General features: G+C 38.4%; 1 protein-coding gene and 1 pseudogene across 6 annotated transcripts in view; one reads left to right on the top strand and one right to left on the bottom strand.

The window, feature by feature from the left end:
* ST6GALNAC3 (ST6 N-acetylgalactosaminide alpha-2,6-sialyltransferase 3) overlaps positions 1-20,156 on the bottom strand; it is a 496,004-nt gene that overhangs the window by 251,173 nt on the left and 224,675 nt on the right. The gene's annotated exons all lie outside the window — the stretch shown is intronic.
* LOC111736829 lies at positions 18,476-18,594 on the top strand (annotated as a pseudogene).

Here is a 20,156-nt window from a genome sequence, read left to right as displayed (position 1 = left end):
AAGGTAGAAGTACTACCATGCTAGCGTTTTCACAAACTTGACTGTTAAAATCTCTCTCAGTATAAGATATACCAATATTTAACAGGCTTGTTTACCCACTGCTTCTACTCTCCTTTGTGGTTTCATTCATTCTTTTAATTCCTTTCTTCTCCTGTCTCTTTTCCTCTCTACACCGTCCTCTCTCTCTATGCCTCTGATGTCTAGCCTTGCCTTCTCCCTCCTTCTGTATTACAGCAGTCCCCTCATCTGCAGTTTCACTTTCCTCTGTTTCAGTTATCCGTGATCAAGCTCGGTCTAAAAAGATTAAGTGAAAAATTCCAGAAGTAAACGATTTGCAAATTTTAAATCACGCGCCATTCTGAATAGCATGAAGATATCTCATGCCGTCCCACTCCAACCCACTCAGGATGTGACTCATCCCTTTGTCCAGTGTATCCACACTGTGTAAACTTCTCACCCACTAGTTACTTAGTAGCTGTCTCGGTTATCAGAGCGACTGTTGTGGTATCACAGTGCTGGATGGGTCATGATGAAAGGTTAGAGCTGGGTGTAGTGTGTGACAGAGAAAGGCAGCGAAAGAGACTAGGGGCACCCAATCAGGGAAGGGAGAAACGTGAGCTATTACCTTCTCCTACTTCACAATGTTTATAGCTCTCACCCTCACTGAGTGCACTGAGGAGAAGAAAGATGGGGAACCACAAGAGAATATTTACTCAGCCCTTATTATTCGCCAGCATGGAACTCATTTTTTATGCACATTTTCTCATTTAAATCTCACAACAACCCTGTAAAGTATATCATATTATTCCAGGTCTGGCAGTTTTCAAAATTCTTGATATTTCTTTTATGCCATACTCCTCTCTAGGGGCAAAAATAAATAGCTTAGTGTAGGGAAAATAGGATTCACTGAACACCTAGTTACTCTTCTAAGGCACTGGGGACATCGTCATTGTCAATAAAATGGACAAAATGCAGGTTCGTACAGAGCTCGCATTCTAGTGGGGAAGACAGACAATTAACCAGATAAATAAACAAATTAGAAAATATGTAAGATATTAGTAGAAGCTAAGAACAAAAATAATGCAGAGAAAGGGAATATAAAATGCAGGAGGCAGGGGGTTGTTGGGAAGGGGGACCAGGGTAAGTCTCCTTAGAAGCATAAAGGGACAGGCTCTTCTTAGGCCTTCTGACTCTGTAAATCAAAATTTCCCTTTGTAAACCCAGGCTTTCCCATGTTCTCACAACAGCTCATGGGAAAACTGTTTCCATTCCTGGCCTATAACAACATACCTGGCTCCTTTTCATCGCAGTCTCAGATGAAATCTCAGGAAAGCAATCCCTGGCTACTTCTTACCTGCCAGCCATAACTCTCTAGCATAATATCCTGTCTCTTTCTTTCATAATTCTTTTGACAATCTGTAATTTAATTGCATATTTGTGTACTTGCATGTTTGCTTCCCCCACCATTACTGCTATGATTTCCAGGAGGCCCAAGATAAGGGCTTGTCCCATACCTGCCCAGGGCTTGACATCTATCTAGTAGACACTGCAACTCTTTGATGAAGAAATGAATGAATATGTAATTATTCACTTGAAGCAATTCTCTGAGAGGACCTTAATTCTCCTGTAAAAACTTGCTACACAATTACTTTTCACTAGCACATTTATCCTGTAATGCAAGGGAATCCTGCTATTCTACAGCATTAACACACTGCCGAGGCTTTAAGAAAATAAAAGGCAAAGAATATCAAAGAACTTCAAAGCTAAAAGGATCTGTTTGGTCCTCATTTCTCCTCTGTACTCTGAAGGGTTTTGCTTTAGATGTTGCAGAGAAGAAAGAAATAGATAGAAATTCGTTCTGACCTTGAGGACAGGGGAAGCTGCCTGCATACCAGTGGGTGACCAGCCATGGTTCCTCAGAGTTTTTCTAGCTGTTCCTCCTGGCTGCATGCCTGGTTTCTGTCTGGTTTGGACTCCTTTCCCAAGTTTTCGAGGACACAGATTCAACTACCACAGAACTGAGAGCACACACTGATCTCACCTTCTTTGTATTTTCATTTCTCTCAAGTTGGAGTTGTTCATCTTGCTTAGCCTTCCTTTACCCTTCCTCTTACAGTCCTTCCAGAATGCAGAACAAACAAATACAAGTACAGGTTTTATAAAAACTGAAAGAGTGGTTGGGCTGAAGATGTCCACTTTATTTTTGTGACTATGCGTCTAAAAAGAGAAAGTGTCCCCCCTTAGATGATAAAGCACACACATTAATCTTTCAGTTCTGAAGCTATTTAATTTATCTATCAAAAAGCAAGAGAAGATAGCTTACAGAAATTCATTTAGGGGGAAAAAAACATCTAACAGGATAATCAAATTAATGACTAAAATGCCTTTCAGCTACAAGTGGATTATTCAGAATAAAGAAGGATGTAATATACACACATCATCTGTGACCTTGCCTTGGTCATTAAAAGATTAGAGATACAAAATGCACTGGAGGAAAAAAAACCCTTAAACCAAAAATGTTAATGGGTAGGCACCTGGGTCACCTCTGGACTCTTTGAGAGCCTTCTGGGTACCTCAAAACCCTGAGCCTCCTCCAATCTCCCACCCCGCCCCCAGCAGCCAAGGAAAGCCTTATTTCCTATCACAAAGCCATGTGCACCATTTCAGCATCTTAATTTTCTTAGCCTTTTATAAAATCCAGACCATTTCACTCCCTGCCTTGGAAAAAGTGTTAGGATTATATTTCAAATATTTCATCCTCTGGCAGAACTTGATTCCTCCTGGGGGACAGGCTGCCAGCAAGGTTGTGCTGTCAGAGACTATCCTAAGTGTTTCTTTCTGGCCCTGGCTGGGCAGGGGACAGAGTATATAAACTCCTCTGTGATTTCTCTCCCAGGATGGCATGCACCCTTGTGAGATAGGAGTTGACTGCTCTAAACTCCATCTGGCTTGTGGGCCTCTTGGACCATGGAGGTATACCGGGTGAGGCTGGTCACAGTGGCAATTATCTCCCACCCATCCTACCCATCCTCATCAACCCCCAATGGTTCACCAACGTGAAAGGCACACATAGAATCACCATCAGCTCCATGTTTGAAAAATACTCCTATTTTGGGCTTCTGTGCACAATTTCCAGGCCTTTCAGCCAACAGATGTTTCCTCTTCACTTTTGTACAGACAAAAATAAAGGTCACCCTCTGGGTCACTTGGCAGCCCCAAAGATATACTCTAAGGGACCACAGCAATGATAATAACTAATATTTGCCAAGTTCTCTGAAGTTAACCAAGGGGTTTCATATATGTTGCCTGGAATTCTCACAACAGCTTTGGAAGATAATTATTATTATTATCCACACTGGCCCCCTCTCTATACTTTAAATCCCTAAAGCTCCTAGCTCAGGGCATGTGTTTTTGCCTTCCTTTTGCTATGAACACTCTTCCTTCAGATATCTGCACGATTATCTCCCTTACTTCCTTGAGGTTTCGGCTGAATGTCACCTTATCACAGACTCCTTCCCTGAACATGTCCTAAGAAATAGCCATGGACGCCAGCCCTTACCTTCTTTAACTTTCCTTCATAGCACTTAACACTTATATTATCATTTATACACTTACAATTCTTTTTTTGTCATCATTTACTATTCTCCTGTAACTATATTAGAGTAAGGCATGGTCTGTGTTGTTCACTGCTCTATCACAAGTGCTTAGAATAATGCCTAACACATAATAGGCAATTAACAAATAATTATTAACTGAATGAATAATTGAGGACCATTTTACAATGGGACATCTGGAAGAAACGCATCTGACTCAACATATTAGTCTCCTACTGCTGTCATAACAAATTATGTATCTTAAACTTAGTATCTTAAAATGACACATATTCATTATCTTGCAGGTATGGAGGTCACCAGTCCAAAATGGGCCTTACTGGGCTACAATCGGAGTACCACTGGGGGTGCGTTCTTTCTGAAGGCTTTAGGGTAGAATCCATTTTCTTGGCTTTTCCAGCTTCCAGAAGTGGGGTGGCCTGCATTCCTTGGCTAATGGTCCCTTCTTCCAACTTTACTTCATTTTCACAACTAGCAGCGTAGCATCTTTAAATCTCTGACCCTGACTCTCCTGTCTTCATCTTTCACTTAAAAGGACCCTAGTGAAAACATTGTGCCAACTTGGATATCCCAGAATAATCTCCTCATTGCAAGATCCTTGACTTAATCTCATCTGCAAGTCCCTTTTATCATGTAAGGCAGCATATTCACAGCTTCTGGGGCATTTGTGGGGGCCATTATTCTGCCCTCCCCCCTCACACACACACACACTGAAGGTCACTCAATTAGTAAACAGCAGAGATGAGATTATAGTGCAGGTTAGGCCTTCTAAACTAATGGCTGATTCATCACAAAGAAGAGAAAGGAAAGTTGAGAATGATCCTGAAAACAGCACCACTACCAATGACAGACAGGTGGCCGTGGCCAGGAAGCCTTCCAGCCTTTTCTACTGTATGCTCATCTTGATTCCATCTGAGATGGGTATCCTGGCAGATACTCCTAGGTGACTATAGTACCCACAGACCTAATGTCTTTATCTGTTGATAAACAGGATATGGACGTGGTCCCAATTGTTTGGATCAGAATCACAGGTAAGACTACTCTAGAGTGCGGTTATTTCAAATTTAGCCCTATTGATACTTTGGGCCAGATAATTCTTTGTTTGGGGTGAAAGTGAGAACTGTCCTGTGCACTGTAGGATATTTAGCATAAGCATCATCCCTGGCCTCTACCCATACCACCTCTCTCCCAGTTATAGCAACCAAAATGTCTCCAGATATTCATTAATGACCCATGGGGAGCAGGCAGGTGGCACGAATTCACCCCAGTTAAGAGTCACTGTAGTAGAGGGAACAGACCTAAATGCCACAGCCTCAAGTGCAGGGGGCTAGATCAGGGAAGTCAAGCCTCTGGAGGCATCAAGTGTGCAGGAATCTATAAATATAGGTGTCTTTGTCTTTACCTACATTTTGGTCCATCGCTTATGATACAGGATTCTGGCTGAAATACATTTGGCTGCCCCGAGCATAAAGTGCTTCCTCATAATGCTGGCAAAACATAATTAACCAAATGACAATGGTTTTCACATACACATTGACTCCTGTAATTTCAAGTCTCCATTACTAGATAAATCAACAGCAAAATTCTATTTATCAGCAAAAGCCTCCTCTCCTGGCAGACTTTTTGTTAAATATATTAATCCTAGAAGAGTAATACTTTTCCTCAGCTTTTCAAAGCAGTCCACCCATAAAAATGTTAATAGCCACAACATCATTTTCAGTATGCTGCTTCTCCATCATTCGTGCAGTTCCCCCATGCAGGGCTGCTGTGGGCTCCTCTGACTAAGGTGCAGTGTGCAGAAAGTAGCTACTCCTCGGAGGGCTATGTGGTCCAAAGACCACCAAGAGAAAGATGTGTGGCATTCGTGCAACTGCGAATTCCTTGTCTGGACATATACCATATCACATAGCCCTTTGTAAATGTCACTCCAGGACAGAAAAGACAGGACGATAAGTATCATCCTATCCCCAGTACTGGAGGTAGAATTTCATTCGATGTGACCAGTTATTCTACAAAAGAACAGAAGAAGTGTCACGGTCCCCAAGTGTCTCATCTACCCCTAAGATTCTCCTCAGGCTCATGAGAATTGTTTAGGTCGGAGCTTTTCAAACATGCAAGCACACCCTCTGTGAATCTTGTTAAAATGTAGATTTTGATTCAGTAGACCCGGACTGGGCCCTGGAGCCCACATTCTAACCTACACCAAAGTGATGGTGGCCTCCAGGCCACACTTCAAGTATCAAATACCTGATCACCTGCTTTTAAACGCGCATGTTAGGCAGCTCAAAAAGGCTTCATTCCAAGAAGAAAGCAGCCCTGAACGGAAGCGACTGAGACACTAGCTCCATCCCACACACAAAGAGAACTTTGTTTGCTGCCTCAGTTACTCTGGATTCCAAACCCAGTGGGAGAGATAATTTCCTGACTTATTTCTGTACCACTATAATTGCACAGTAGCTCTCGTCATTTGTTAGCACGCACATCTGGCAGCCCTCTTGCCTCCGGGCCAGCAGGCTCCAGACTCCAGAGTCCTGCAGAGCCCGGGCGAGCATCCAGTTGCTGACACAGCAGCCAGCGGGTGCTTGGGGTCTGTGGGAATTACTGTGCTCAACATCCAAGGGAGTTCAGCCTGGCCTCTGCTTAAGCAACAGGAGGGGATAGATCTGGGTGAAAGGGAGTGGGGAGATCAGAGTCCGGCCTCTGTGTGGACCTGTCATCTCTCCAGCTGTGAGCAGATTTGAATAATTGGGGCTGAGAGGCAAATGCAGATGTCCTCTTTGGCCTGTGAAGTGAGCCCTGCTAGTCTCCACTCTGGCGGCACATTTCCAAATTGTCTCCACTCTGGCTTAGCTCCCTCATCTGGAGGGAGCCCTGCCTAATGCAGCTGCTGCTCACAGACATGCAGCAGACCAACGAGGAGGGGGAATAACTGAGAAATCCATTTGGTATGGGGTGGGTATGGGGAGGGGTAGTTCTGCCTCAATTGAGGAAATGTGGTTCCACAATCAGCTCTCACCTTTGCCTTGGATGACCAAGTCACTTACTTTTCCCCTGCCTCATATTTTTCTCATCAGAGGTGCCGGGTAGCGCAGTGCCTAAATCAGGCAGGAAGCCAGGAGTAAGAAAACCTGAGATGTCATCATAGCCCTCACCACTCACTGGCTGTTTCATTTTGAACAAATCATTTAAACTTCCAATGACTTAGTTTCCTCACCTCTATAATATGGTTATTATCCCAATGATTATCTCATGAATTTCTAATGAATGTCGAATTAGGATATGACTGACGTAAACTGCCCTATGTACTAAGGTCCAGGATTGATTGTATCCTGATGAACAGGATACAAGAGCCTCATTTATACCACAAAGATACACTACTGTTTGGAATTGGAAATCTCTAAACTTCAGCCTCGGGATTCACTTACACAGTAAATGTAAGGGCATTCCCTGATGATCATTAGAGGAAAAACAGGAAATATTCTGTGCCTTACAATGTTAAGAAGTGCAATATTAAGAAACATTTTGGATCAAAGTTCTATTAATGTAACAAATAATTAAAACGAAGCTCCTCCCCACCCACAAATTAAGATAACTGAGCTCTACCTTGCTTCCCTCATGTAAATACAATCTACCCTGTGTTCTTGGTGAGCTAATGGCACTCTGAGGAAATCCACAGTGAGAAATTGCAGCTTCCTCCCAGCCTTCTCAGTCCGCCCTTGCATTTTAATCTTTGCCTCCTGTCAGACAGGCTTTGGGAGTGCGACCCTGCCCTCCAGACTTGCTTATTATCCTTCTCAGAAATAGGAGTCCTTATTAAAATCCATGAAGCCAGTTCAGCGGTGGCACTGCTGGCTGAGTCCAAATTGGAAAAGTTGAAAATAGCAAAGAGAGGAAAACAATTTGACATGGCTCTTTTGGGTCAATAAAATCAATAATTTTTATCAGAAAAAGCTATTCTTATTCTACCATGGTTAAAGATATGTGGGCAGTCAATCTAGCCTGGTGGAATTGTTTTTATTACTGTAAAAGATATTCATTTGCCTAAAAAACATTCCTTGAGCATCTACTATGTGATGGGGCATGTATGGTAATTGGAAAACATAAATTAGAAAAGGAGTTATTAAAAGCCTGGAATAATTACTTGCTTGGTCTTAACTGAGGTATACTTTAGGCAGAGTTCTACTCCCAAATGATCTTTCGAAGTAAGCAAGTACAGACACTTTATCAAATAGTGAAAAATATATAGAATAAACTAACAAAGTCATTACAGGATTGAATGGTATCAACTTAAGCATTTCAAAAGACTAGGAGTACTACTATGAATATGAGTAACTGTTGGGTGTGAATTAGAATCACCTGTGAAGCTGTCTAAAAATATTAGTAGTATTGTGATCCAGCCTAACCTCTAAAAAGTCTAGCCTCTCCAAAATGGTCCCAAGACTAGAAGCATCAGCATTAACTAGGAAAATGTTACAAATGCAGACTTTTGAAACTGACCTCCTATCTACTGAATCTGAAACCCTCAGGTTGGGCCCCAGCAATTGGTGTTTTACCTAATCCTTCAGGTGAATCTGCATGTTAAAGTTTGATAATTGCTTCTCTAAATTATATTTTCCAGGGACTTAGGTGTGCTTGCAGAAGTTAATTTGTCAGTGGATTATTGCATACTATTGTAGTTCCCACAAAGCAAAATATAAATAGAGAATTCTCAGGAGGGATAATTAACATAATTATATAGAGAGAATCATATCCCTATGAGTTCAAACTAAAGATATATAGTTAAATAGCAAGTTTAGAAAATCATAAATGGTATAGTTTAGATATGCATGGATTTGGTTGGCCAGTGCCAGAATACTATAAAGGAATAACAACAAAAGAGAAGCTTGAAAGAAAAAATCTTTTAGAATAAGTAAAAGCAAGAACTGCCTTGTCCACTGTAAAATAAATACATGTAATTCTACCAGCTAAAATCATCTTTGAAGGTAAGAGATACTATCTTATTAAATTTATTCATCAAGAGCCAGTAATGCTTAATGGTTATAGGCTCAGATTTGAGATCAGATTGCTTGGGTTTTTCCACGTAGTAGCTCTATGATCTTGGGCAAATTAACCCTCTCTGTGCCTCAGTTGTCTAATCTACCTAATGAGAAAATAGTACCTACCACATAGCATTGTTGTGAGCAACAAATGTATTCATATATGTAAAAATGCCAGTAAGCACTTGATAAATGTTAGTTACCATAATCATTATCATTATCTTCTTTGTACCTCCGACTGCATCCAGCCCATCATTCAAGTATATTTGCTGACTTAAATTGAAAGATATTTATAAAAGCCTTAGGAATTATATGATACATAGACAAGGAATGAAAGCAAACATGGATAAATAAGGACAGCTGGATTCATTGGGGAGTGAGGCAGAAGATAATTTTTTTCATCGACTTTGATTAATAAAAAAAATTTAAATGAAGGTTAAGATAAACTGATGGATATCGAATCCATAATTGGCAATTATGAAAAGTTAATGATATTTGAACTAAATTATAGATATAAAAATAGAATCTTAAAATTAGAAAGGATCTTGGCAAGCACCTATACCAAACCAATAAAGGAATATGTATTTAATAGTATCCCTGTGAGTCTTGATATGAGTATTTTCAGTCATTGGAACCTCATTCTAATTTTAAATAGTTTTAATACCCAGAAAGTTATTACTTATATTGAGCTCAAATCTGCCTTCATATTTTTAATCACTGGTCCTTCTTCCTTTGATTTTATGAAATACAAATCTTGCTCAGTATTCCCACCCATTGAATATATTATAATTGAGGCACATCACAGCTTTAGATAAACTGATCTGTTTTTCTGTTAGGGTTGAAATAAATACTACACTGCAATTCACACATTTTAAAATAGTTTTAGATGTGCTTCCCTCTGTGTGAAGGTACCACTATTGGCAGGAAGGACATGGAAGGGACTTGAGATACGAAGTGGATCCTACCTCTAAGGAGCTTTCAGTTATACAGAGGAAGTCAGCTCTGCACACAAATAATGGAAATAAATGGTTATAGGTGCTCTGATAGAAATAGGTAGAGGCTACACTAGGGACACATGCACACCGAGAAGGAGGAGGCAACCAGAAAAGGCCTGGAAGGTGAGTAGTTCACCAGATAAATGAAGGAAGGGGCCAGTATTTGAAAATTCAGAAAGGTATAACATATGTTGTTATTTTGGAGTTCAAAGTGATGCACCATGGCCAAAGCATTGGGCAGCACGGGGAGTGGGTGCAATGAGAGATGAGCGGAGAAACAGACAGATGTCAGAGTTTGTACACCAAATAGTCTTCGGGCTGTACAAGGATCAATTCATAACATAGGTTCTAACCTTGTAATGACCTTACCACTACCTCAAAAAATGCCTTCAGCTCTGAAATACTTAGCACAGCCTACACATGGTGAAAACCTGACTCATCATGGCCTTGTCTCTTCCCAAGGAAGTGGTATTAACTGTATTCTGTAGAAGGCAACTTAGAGCTCAATGAAGTTAAATACTTTATCTCAATCTGAACACGATGGGGACCAATATAGGAAAATTAATCTCACAATGTGCCGAGTCTCAACTTTTCCAAATGTTTTTGTGTCTCTTTCGTGAATTAGAAAGTGAGAAAAAGGAAATGACCGGATAAAGAAAGTGTACCACATCTCATGGCTTCAGTGAAGGGGAATTGATGGGATACAGGCTCCAACTATTGGCAGATTGGTGATGAAACCCCCAGAAGGGCATTTTAGCAGGTTCAGCTCCCAAAAGATGTCTGAACCAAATGCCTTGTTTTTCCCATGGGGATCCCCTCTGTCATTAAACCGGTATGCCCCATTAAAAACAGGGTGGTGGAAGACACCCTGCACACACTAATACACTGCCACAGAATTAACTCTGGGTAAGGAAAATTTTGAGTACAAGGAAATTTATAACACTAAGGACTTTAACAAATCTGAGATTAACAAGATGCCGTGAACTAAAATCCTTGTGTTCTAATTGCTCTTCCATGAAACTTCAGGAAAGCACACTTGGGGGAGAAAACTCATGAGATATTGTTGGCAGCTTTCTTCATAAAAAGAGAGGAATAATTGGAAGACACAATACACTGACAGCTAGGGCGATTATTGGCTAGTAATTCTTAAGTAACCATTCTTTTTGGTAAATAAATGTCTACATTTATATTTATTCCCCATAAAAGGAGTCCTGATACTTTTTCAAACAAAGGCCCATCTGAGACAGATACTCATCAGAGCAAATTCTGCCCTAATCAGTTGGAAGCAGTGGAGAAAATACCGTGATGGGACATTTTCATTTCCAGCTAGGGCTGCTATTAGAATGGGAGCCTGCAACCAATTAGTGAAACAAGTGATTGGCAATTTATTCAGTCTTTAGGTAGATAAGTTGCAGAATACTTAGGAAATGGTGGTCTGGACAAGAAGTAATGCATTCTCATTTAAGCAGGGAAGGCAGAGCAAAGGTTCTATTCAATCATTACTTAGAGAGCTGGAGGATTTAGGAAGCATTTGGATGGTTGCATATCTTTTGAGTGACTGCAAATAGAAAAGAATCTGGATATAGGCCTCTGGGCATTTGTTTGCCTGATTAATTTCTATTAAAGATAGAAATAAGCTTCTCATCAGCCGTAGAAAACATCCACTCCTTTCTCAGTGCAGTATGCCATTGTTCATTAACAAGCAATCTTTCTTTATTACATCAAACTGTGCCGTTGTTCATCTTCCACCATTAGTTGGGTGAAACCACTGCAACTCTGAGTGACTAAACATTCAACGACCATTTTAACAGGCTCTTATTCAAAAGGAGTGGCCAACAGTCTCACATCATTATAATAGTTATGTTGATATAGTCTGTTGGTACTCAGTATCCATTTTAATCTTCTGTGCTCTTTCTTCCCGCATCCTATGTAGCAAGGGTTGAAAAACTAACTACATTTCCGATACTTCCTTGCCACTAGGGTCCCAGGCGCCTTTTAGATTCTACCAATGGAATGCACGCCTTAAATATTTAAAGTGCAGAAGGAGATGAAGCTCACCCTTCCTGCAGCAATGCGGCTGAAGGGTGGTCTCGGGAAATTATGAGTTTTTGCAGCATTTTCACTCAACTAGACACCAGATGTGTGATCTGAAGAGACTGTGACATTCCAGTTGTTTCCTGAGGTTATCTGACCCTGAATAAGTTACTTAACTTCTCCATCTAGTGGATTACTCATTTGTAAATAACAAGATAATAATGGTACCTACTGCACAGAGTTGCTTTGAAGACTGAGTATATGGAAAAAAGGTATTAGGTATTAATGCTGCTGCTTCTGCTTCTCCTACATATAAACAACAGAGAAGAACGCCGGCCAAAGTCCTCAAAGTCCTCAATAAAGGTTAGCTAAGATGATGATGATGATAATTTGAGACCAACAGGATATACCTGGCAAAGGAAGAGATGTGATGACAGAAGACAGAAGGCGGCTGTGTGGCATATAATTACTTATCCTCTCTGTGCTTCATTTGTTTAATGTTCTGAATGTAAAATAGAAGATACAACCAAGTTCAGAAAATTATTTATTGAATAGATTAATATGTCCATAAACTTTAGAAAGTATAAAAAATTACACAAGTGTCAAGCATTATTAGTTACCATAAAAAAGTTCTGAGAGGGTTCATAAGAAGGAGCTGAGACTTCTAAGGAGAATGAGGCAAGCCAGGATGAAGGAAATGGCCTTTGGACTGGGCTTTGTGTAATAGGTAGATTTTCTACATGTAGAGATAGCAGAGAGAAAAGCTTGTTAGTTTGAAGTAAGGCATAAATATGAAAAATTAAAGGTCCAATATAGGACATCTTCTTCTAACATCTTTTCCTAGCAGTTAAATCACATAAGTTTTAAGACATGGTTAAAAGAGGAATCCTAAGTGGAAGTTCCTAATTGGCTTTCTGTATACTTAACATCACTTACAGAGAAAACTAGTTATAGGGGCAGGATGCATGGAAAAGAGAAAGCTCGTGGGCATGATTATGTAGCCTACAGATTTTAAGATGCATTCCTCTATTTTGAAAGCAAAAAAAAAGAAAGAAAGAAAGAAAGAAAGAAAGAAAGAAAGAAAGAAAGAAAGAAAGAAAGAAAGAGAAAAAGAAAGCTTCCGACTAGTAGGAAAATGTCAAGGTGGCTCAGATGGTGAATATTATTTTGTTGCCATGATTCCTGTGCTTTTTTTCAGCGTAAGAATTTTTAATACAGGCGTACCACTCACCCAGGGCTAAATGACCTCATATTAGGTGACTCCATTCCCAAACTCTAAGTGAGGATAATAACAACAAGCTGAGGATGATGGGTTATTCCATGAAAAGGAGAATTATAATGATCATGCAGGTTTCGAGAAGCAAATAAGGAAACCACAGACCCATGTACTAAATAAATAAATAGATATAGATAGATGATAGATGATAGACAGACAGACAGACAGACATATTCTGAAGATGATGAGGGCAATCAGAGTCAGATCAAATTCATGTGGCTCCCACAGATACCAAAAACAAATCTGTTTCTTTGAAGTAGATGCTCAAGAAAGAAACACAAAGGCTATTTGGCACCTGGCTCAGAACCTAGAACTGTGCCTCATATTTATCCTCAGTGGATTTTTGTCAAACAATGTTAATTTTAACCTAATTTAAAATCAAGAGAATTATCTTACCCTATCCCACTAGTTCTTTAATTTGGGAAAGTCAACATTTCTACTCTGAAAGGCTGTCCTGAACACACCTGCCTGAGAGCTCTATTATTTCAAGAATACAGGGTTAAAAGGCTCAGTGCAGCCAATGATGAAACAGGTATCAACCATACTGCTTTCAATACAAAGCTTAAGTAACTCATAAAACAGTACTGCATGCTTTGAAAAATGTAAAGAGAGAAATATGAGGTCAATTCATCAGCAAGAGAGCAAAACTGGTAGTAAAATGGTTGTTATGCCTATCAGTACAACAGAGTAAAAAGTCAAGAGGAGAGCTTCACTCCTGTGCTCAGTCTAGATGTGGGCTGCAACAAGATAATCGACTTACAGCAGCTCATACCAGTAAGTAAAATCTCAGCTCTTATACTCGTCATCCAACTCAACAAATGCAATCCAGATTAAATCGCATACAAGGGATACAGGCAGTTGAGTCCTGAGCAAAGGAAGCAGGGCCAGTATAGAGAATAACATGTCAGCACATTAGATGCTCTTTTTCTGCATTTGATCATATGACTAAAACCTGGGGCTCTGAATTCCAGGTTTCAAGACTCAGCCCTGCCGCTTTGAACAAGTGTAATGTGGAGTGAGTTGTATAACTTGTCCCAGTCTCAATGTCCTCATCTACAATATGGGGGGATAATGTTATATAACCCATAGAGTATTTGTGAGAAATTTTCAAATTCAATGATTAAATGCCTTACACATGGTTTTGGTTAATTTTATGTGTCAACTTGCCTGGGCCATAACACCCACGTATTTTGTCAAACATTATTCTGGACGTGTCTGTGAAGTTGTTTTCTAGGTGCAATAAACACTTAATTTTAGACTTTTTGAGTAAAGCAGATAATTCTCCATAATGTGGATGGGTGTTATCTAATCATTTAAAGGCCTAATAGAACAAAGACTAACCTTCCCAAGCAAAATGGAATTTTGTCAGCAGACTGCCTTTGGATTCAAATGGCAACTCCTCCTTGAGCCTAAGCACTCTGGACTACTCTACTATATTTGGACACATAAGGCCTCCACAATCATATGAGCCAATTCCTTGAAAGAAATCTCTCTCTTTCTCTGTGTGTGTGTGTGTAATTTATGCTTTTTGTCTCTGTGTGTATGTATACACACACAGTGTATGAAATATACAGTGTATACAGACACACACACACACACACACACACACACACACACACACACACCTCGTTTGTTTTTCTGGAGAACCTTAATGCATACACCATGGGAAAAAATTAACTAGCAATAAAGGTAGTTCAAAACAAGAAAGTACCATATTGATAAGTTTCAAGAGAAAAATCATTGTTATTTCAAAAAATGCCTAAAAGACATTGCATCAAATTCAACACATACAAACACAATTTAAAAAAAAAAATTTTAAAGCAATTAAATCTTCTCTAATATAGTAAAGAAAACCAAGTCAGGTCAACTTTATACTGAGCAATCAAACATTAGAAGCACTCTTTTAAAAAATCTCCTTAGAAGCTCTTGTTCATAATTGTTTGATGAGTTAGAGCCAATGCAGTAAATATTTAAAAAAAAAGTGAAAAAGATCATGTAAAAATATTAAGATTGCACAATGAAACAATCCAAAGATAACTTCTAAAATTTACCAAAAACTCATAAAAGAGTTCAGCATAGCAAACAAATGCAAGTCCAATATGTAAAATAAATAGTATTGTTAAATACCAAAAATAAACAGCTATAAATATGATTTTTAAAAGCTTGCACTAAATATAAGAAAAATAAAACAGCCGAGCAAACATTTATTGAGCTGCTATTAGGTGCCACAAGTACTTTGTTTAAAATGTATATACTTTTTCAGCAAATTACTTGAAAATTACTTGATAATATAGTCTTAATAGAAAGAGCAATTGTTATAAAAGTGTCTGTTTTCATCATGTTAACATATAATAAAATTCCAATAAATATTTCACTACTGTGGGTAAGTAAATTTATTTTTGGCAAATATTCACTCACTCCACACTCAATTCCATAGGAGGAATATACCTTCAACTCCAATAATGTTGAATTTGACCATGTAACTTGCCTCGGCCTCATGGTGGGTGAAGTATATTTTCCTGCCCCTTCGTTATGTGCTTGCTTTTGGTCAATGGGCTGTTAGCAGATGTGAAAAAAGCAGAAGCTTGCAGTGTGCTTTCAAAGTTGGGCTTAATCATTCATGAGTTTTGCTTTCACCGTGAAAAGAAGATGCTTCAGGTGGCCCGGTGGTCATTAGTGAAGAAAGACACATGAAGCAGACCTGGACCCAACTTTCAGCTATGGAGCCAAACCCAGTTGAGTCCACTGGATGGGCCTTTTACTAGGTGATCCATAGAAAGGTGAGCAAGAATAAGTAATTATAGTTGAAGCTACTGAGTTTGGGGTGATTTGTTACACAGCACTATTGTGTAAATACTTATCTGATACAAACAAGACTTTTCATTTCGTTCAACAAAGTGATATAGAGTGAATTTATTAAATATTGTGGGGAAAAGGTGAGCAAAGAGGAAGCAAGTATAATCCCACCAGGAAACAATAATTTGAAAAATGGTATTTACAAAAAAATGAACTAAAGTAATGAGCACAAAAATAGAGCTAATTAACACCATATACATACACAAAATAAGTTTCCCAAAACAAAGAGAAAGATTAAAGAATAAACAGTATAATGATAAGTGATGCGCAAGATAAAAATATACACAAACTTTTATATATACCAATTACAACTTCATAAATCTGTTTGCATATAGAGAAAGACTAAATAGGAAACATGTATAACAGTATATTTAAATGAAACTACTTCAGTCTCAAGGATTTTCAAGAAACAATAAAGGACATAAAAATACAACATAGGTGCGCAGTACTTCTATATACTAAAACTGGGGCAAAATTACCAATACAGGACATTTTGAAATTATCAAAGTGCTTCAGTTAGCAGTTTTCCATCTCTGGCATACATAAGGAATGTGGAAAAGGAATGAGTGTGTATGTGTATGTGTCTATGTAAGAGGCATTTTTTGAAGAAGAAAGAAGTCCCCTTCCGAATCCCCAAGTTTTACAAGTCCTTTCATGCAGAGATGTGATTACACGATATAAGTGGTAGCTATTACTACAAGAGGCAGTATATGTGGTGGTTAAGAGCAAGGACTATGGAGATAGGTACAAATCTCACAAACTCCACTTAAAGACAATATAACCTTGGACAAGTGACTTAATTTTTCTGTGTCTCTGTTTCCTCATCTGCAAAATACCTACAAAATATCTACCTGTTATGAGGTTTAAATAAATTAGAACATGTAAAGCGTTTAGAACAGTGTCTGGAACACAGTAAGCACTAGATATGTTTGCTTATCATCATCGTCATCATTACTATTATTACTGTTGTTATGTTATCGTTACCATCTTCTGGGGACACGTTGAAAACATCGTTCTGTGAGCTTTGGATAAGATATCTGAAAGATACTTAAGTCTCCTTGATCCAATAAATATTATTGAACCTTATTAGAAAGGGTCATTGGCAAAATGCAATAGTATATGGAACCACCAAAATGTTATTAACTTTGTACCTTTCCTTCCTAGGAATTCTACAAATAAGTTACATTGCCATAAAGTGGGTTGCATTACAATGGAAGAAACTGCTGTAGTGCATGAGTACAGCTAGGAGAATTTAAAAGCTCACACGGACTTCTGCATGTGTTCTTGGGGGAATCTTTGGGAATCTTTGAAGGACTTGTATTTCTTAAGCTTTTTGAGGACAAGGCAATAATTATTTCTAGAATACTCACTCCTCCCCCCTGCAAAAAGTATCTATTGTATTCAGTATAGAATAATAATGATGTATTCACAAAGCATTTATCTTATACATCCCTTCCCTATGGAGCTGGACTAGTATGTATTTCAAATTATTTGACCCACCTCCTTCTGCGGTCTTCCTCATTTCAGTTAATGGCAGTTTCAACCTTCCAGATACACAGGTTGAAACCTAAAGCCATTTTTAAAATTAAACTTTTTATTTTAGAACAGTTTTAGATTTACAAAAACACTGAGAAGACAATACAGTTCCCGTATACCCTATATCCAGTTTCCATTATTATCAGAATCTTATATAAGTATGATACATTTGTTATAATTAATGAACCATTATTGGTAATTATTAACTAAAGCCCACACTTTATTAAGATTTCCTTAGTTTTGACCTAATGTCATTTTTCTGTTCCAAAATCCCATCCAGTATATCATATTACAGTTAATAGTCATGTTTCCTTAGGATTCTATTGTCTGTGTGGTTTCTCAGAATTTCCTTGTTTCTGATGACCTTAACAGGTTTGAGGAGTACTGGGCAGGTGTTTTGTAGCATGCTCCTCAATTTGGAATTGTCTGGTGCTTTTCTCATGATTAGAACAGAGTTTGAGGGAAGGAGAGCACAGAGGCAAAGTGCCATTTTCACCACATCATATAAAGGATATATACTGTTTTATCACTATTGATGTTGACATCATATGAAGGATATATACTATGTATCACTACTGATGTTGACCTTGATCATCTGGCTGAGGTATTATTTTTCAGGTTTCTCTTTTGTTAAATTACTATGTTTTTCCCTTTCCATATTGTATTCTTTGGAAGGAAGTCACTATATAAGCAACCCACATTTAAGAAGCAGGAGAGTACTCACTTTTAAAGGTACTCCAGACAATATATTTATCTTGACATTCTAAATTCATTTTTTTTTCCGATGATGATGATGATGATGGAAACAGCTCTGGAGTGTCTCACAGATAGATGGTGCTTAAAAAATAAAGTACTTAGTTCTCGTAATAAATGCAATACATACTCATTGTAGAAAAACTGAAAAACATGTTTAAGAAAAATGTCATCTAAAATTTACCTCCCAGACAGACCACTGCAGTTAACATCTTGTGTTATCTCCAAACCATCTTTCTATGTCTACATTTAAAGAGTTAAAATATATTTTAAAAAACCCAAAAAACAAAACAAACAAAAAATAAATAAATAAAGAGTTGAAATAATCTTTACGTAAACTCTATCTCGCTTATGACCATTTAACATTATGAAAAACTGGTCTACAGTCATGCTACCCTGAACAAGCCCAATCCCGTCTGATCTCGGAAGGTAAGCAGTGTCGGCCCTGGTTAATACTGGGATGGGAGACCACCTAGGAAGACCAGGTGCCGTAGGCATAAAAAATAAAAAATAAGGGATTATAAACTGACAAGGTCCTTGCAGTCTGTGAAAGGCAACCAAGGGTTGCCTAGCCTAAAAAAAAAGAAAAAAGAAAAATTGTTCTGTACTTTTAGACAAAAGTGCTTTCTTCCTTACAGTTCCAGAGCCCAGTGTGTAGTGGTTTCAATAAGTGTGGTCTGATGAACTTTCTAACTAGAACCGACAAACTTTCCATGAAACCACTTAATGGAACTTGCTGACCACGGCCATTTTAGTCTCTTTTTTTGCCCTCACAGGACAATAAAGTCACTGGCATAGTTATCAATCTGGGGCCTTAAAAAACTAGTTAAATTAGTAAAATAGTATGTAGTCTGTAAGGGCTAAAAGGGGTAATGGCATGTGAAGTGCTTAAGCACACAGGTTCACAGTCCCTCATCCCAAATCCTTTCAACCAGTTACATTTTGGAATTTGGAATTTGGCTAATAGAGCAAATGTGCAGTATATTATGAATCACCGCAATTGGGTATAGGGAAACACACTGTAATCAAACAGTAATAATTTTTATAGCAAAGCATATGAATAATCACAATAAATATGGTTTATAATTTTTCTTGTGCATTTTAAGAATCTCTTGTGTTTGAGTTGTGGGAACAACATCCAGAGGAGTTAAAGTGCTTCTAACCCCAGTTTATCACTAGCTGGGAACCAATTTTTTGGTTGATTTCTCAGCTTGCAGGGTTTCTAGAAAATCAAGTAATAAAATTCAAACTGACCCCTAGGGTACAGGTCTAGTATTTTTAATTTCCAGGGACAATTTTTTGTTAGTCAAAGACCAAATATATAAATAAGCTTCCTTCTCTGTTTTCTGTGCCAGTTTTCATGGTTGCTTTCCTAGCCTACGTTCTTACTAGGGTAGAACTTGTAAAGTCCCAGCTTTAGGTTTTTGGGGGACAGCGTGAGGGTACCTCACTCTCCACCTTTGCTGGACCCAATCCTTGCCTTTTGTCCTATAGGGTTGATATTACCCACACCCTCAGTTATTGATACTGATAAACACCCAGGAAACCCCACCGTCAGCTTTCATGTTTACTTCTCTTTCCATCCTTCCTCAGTTTCTGGTGCCTTCTTTCTGGCAAGGCCAGCTAGACATTAAATAATATATCCTATTTTATCCAGGGTTTCTAGAAAATCAAGTTATAGCAGAAGAATTGTCAGGTTATCTTAAACCACTATATTGCCAGACCAAAACTCTCACTTTCATTTTTCCTTTAAGTCAATAATATATTTATAAAATACTTAAAACATTTCTATAAGCCAGATTACTCAATTAACCAGGTATACCATTTCCCAAGCCTTATGGGATAACATTTGCTATAGTAGCTATATAGTTAATTTTGAAGTAAAATTATTTAATGAATATTTTTCTTTTATAAGGAAGCCTTTGAAAGCCTACTCTGGAAAATGAGAAATCACAATCAGAAGCCATCTACTTAGTGACAAATTAACTTCCAAACATTGAACACAATTATTTAATTGAAATGACTTGAATGTTCTCTGTTCTTCACAGCAATAGAATTA

The sequence above is a fragment of the Pteropus vampyrus genome, unplaced genomic scaffold, assembly GCF_000151845.1.
Source record: "Pteropus vampyrus isolate Shadow unplaced genomic scaffold, Pvam_2.0 Scaffold22, whole genome shotgun sequence".
In the NCBI taxonomy this organism is placed as follows: domain Eukaryota; kingdom Metazoa; phylum Chordata; class Mammalia; order Chiroptera; family Pteropodidae; genus Pteropus; species Pteropus vampyrus.
The sequence above is the reverse complement of the archived record's forward strand: the minus strand, read 5'-3'. Positions and strand labels throughout refer to the sequence as shown.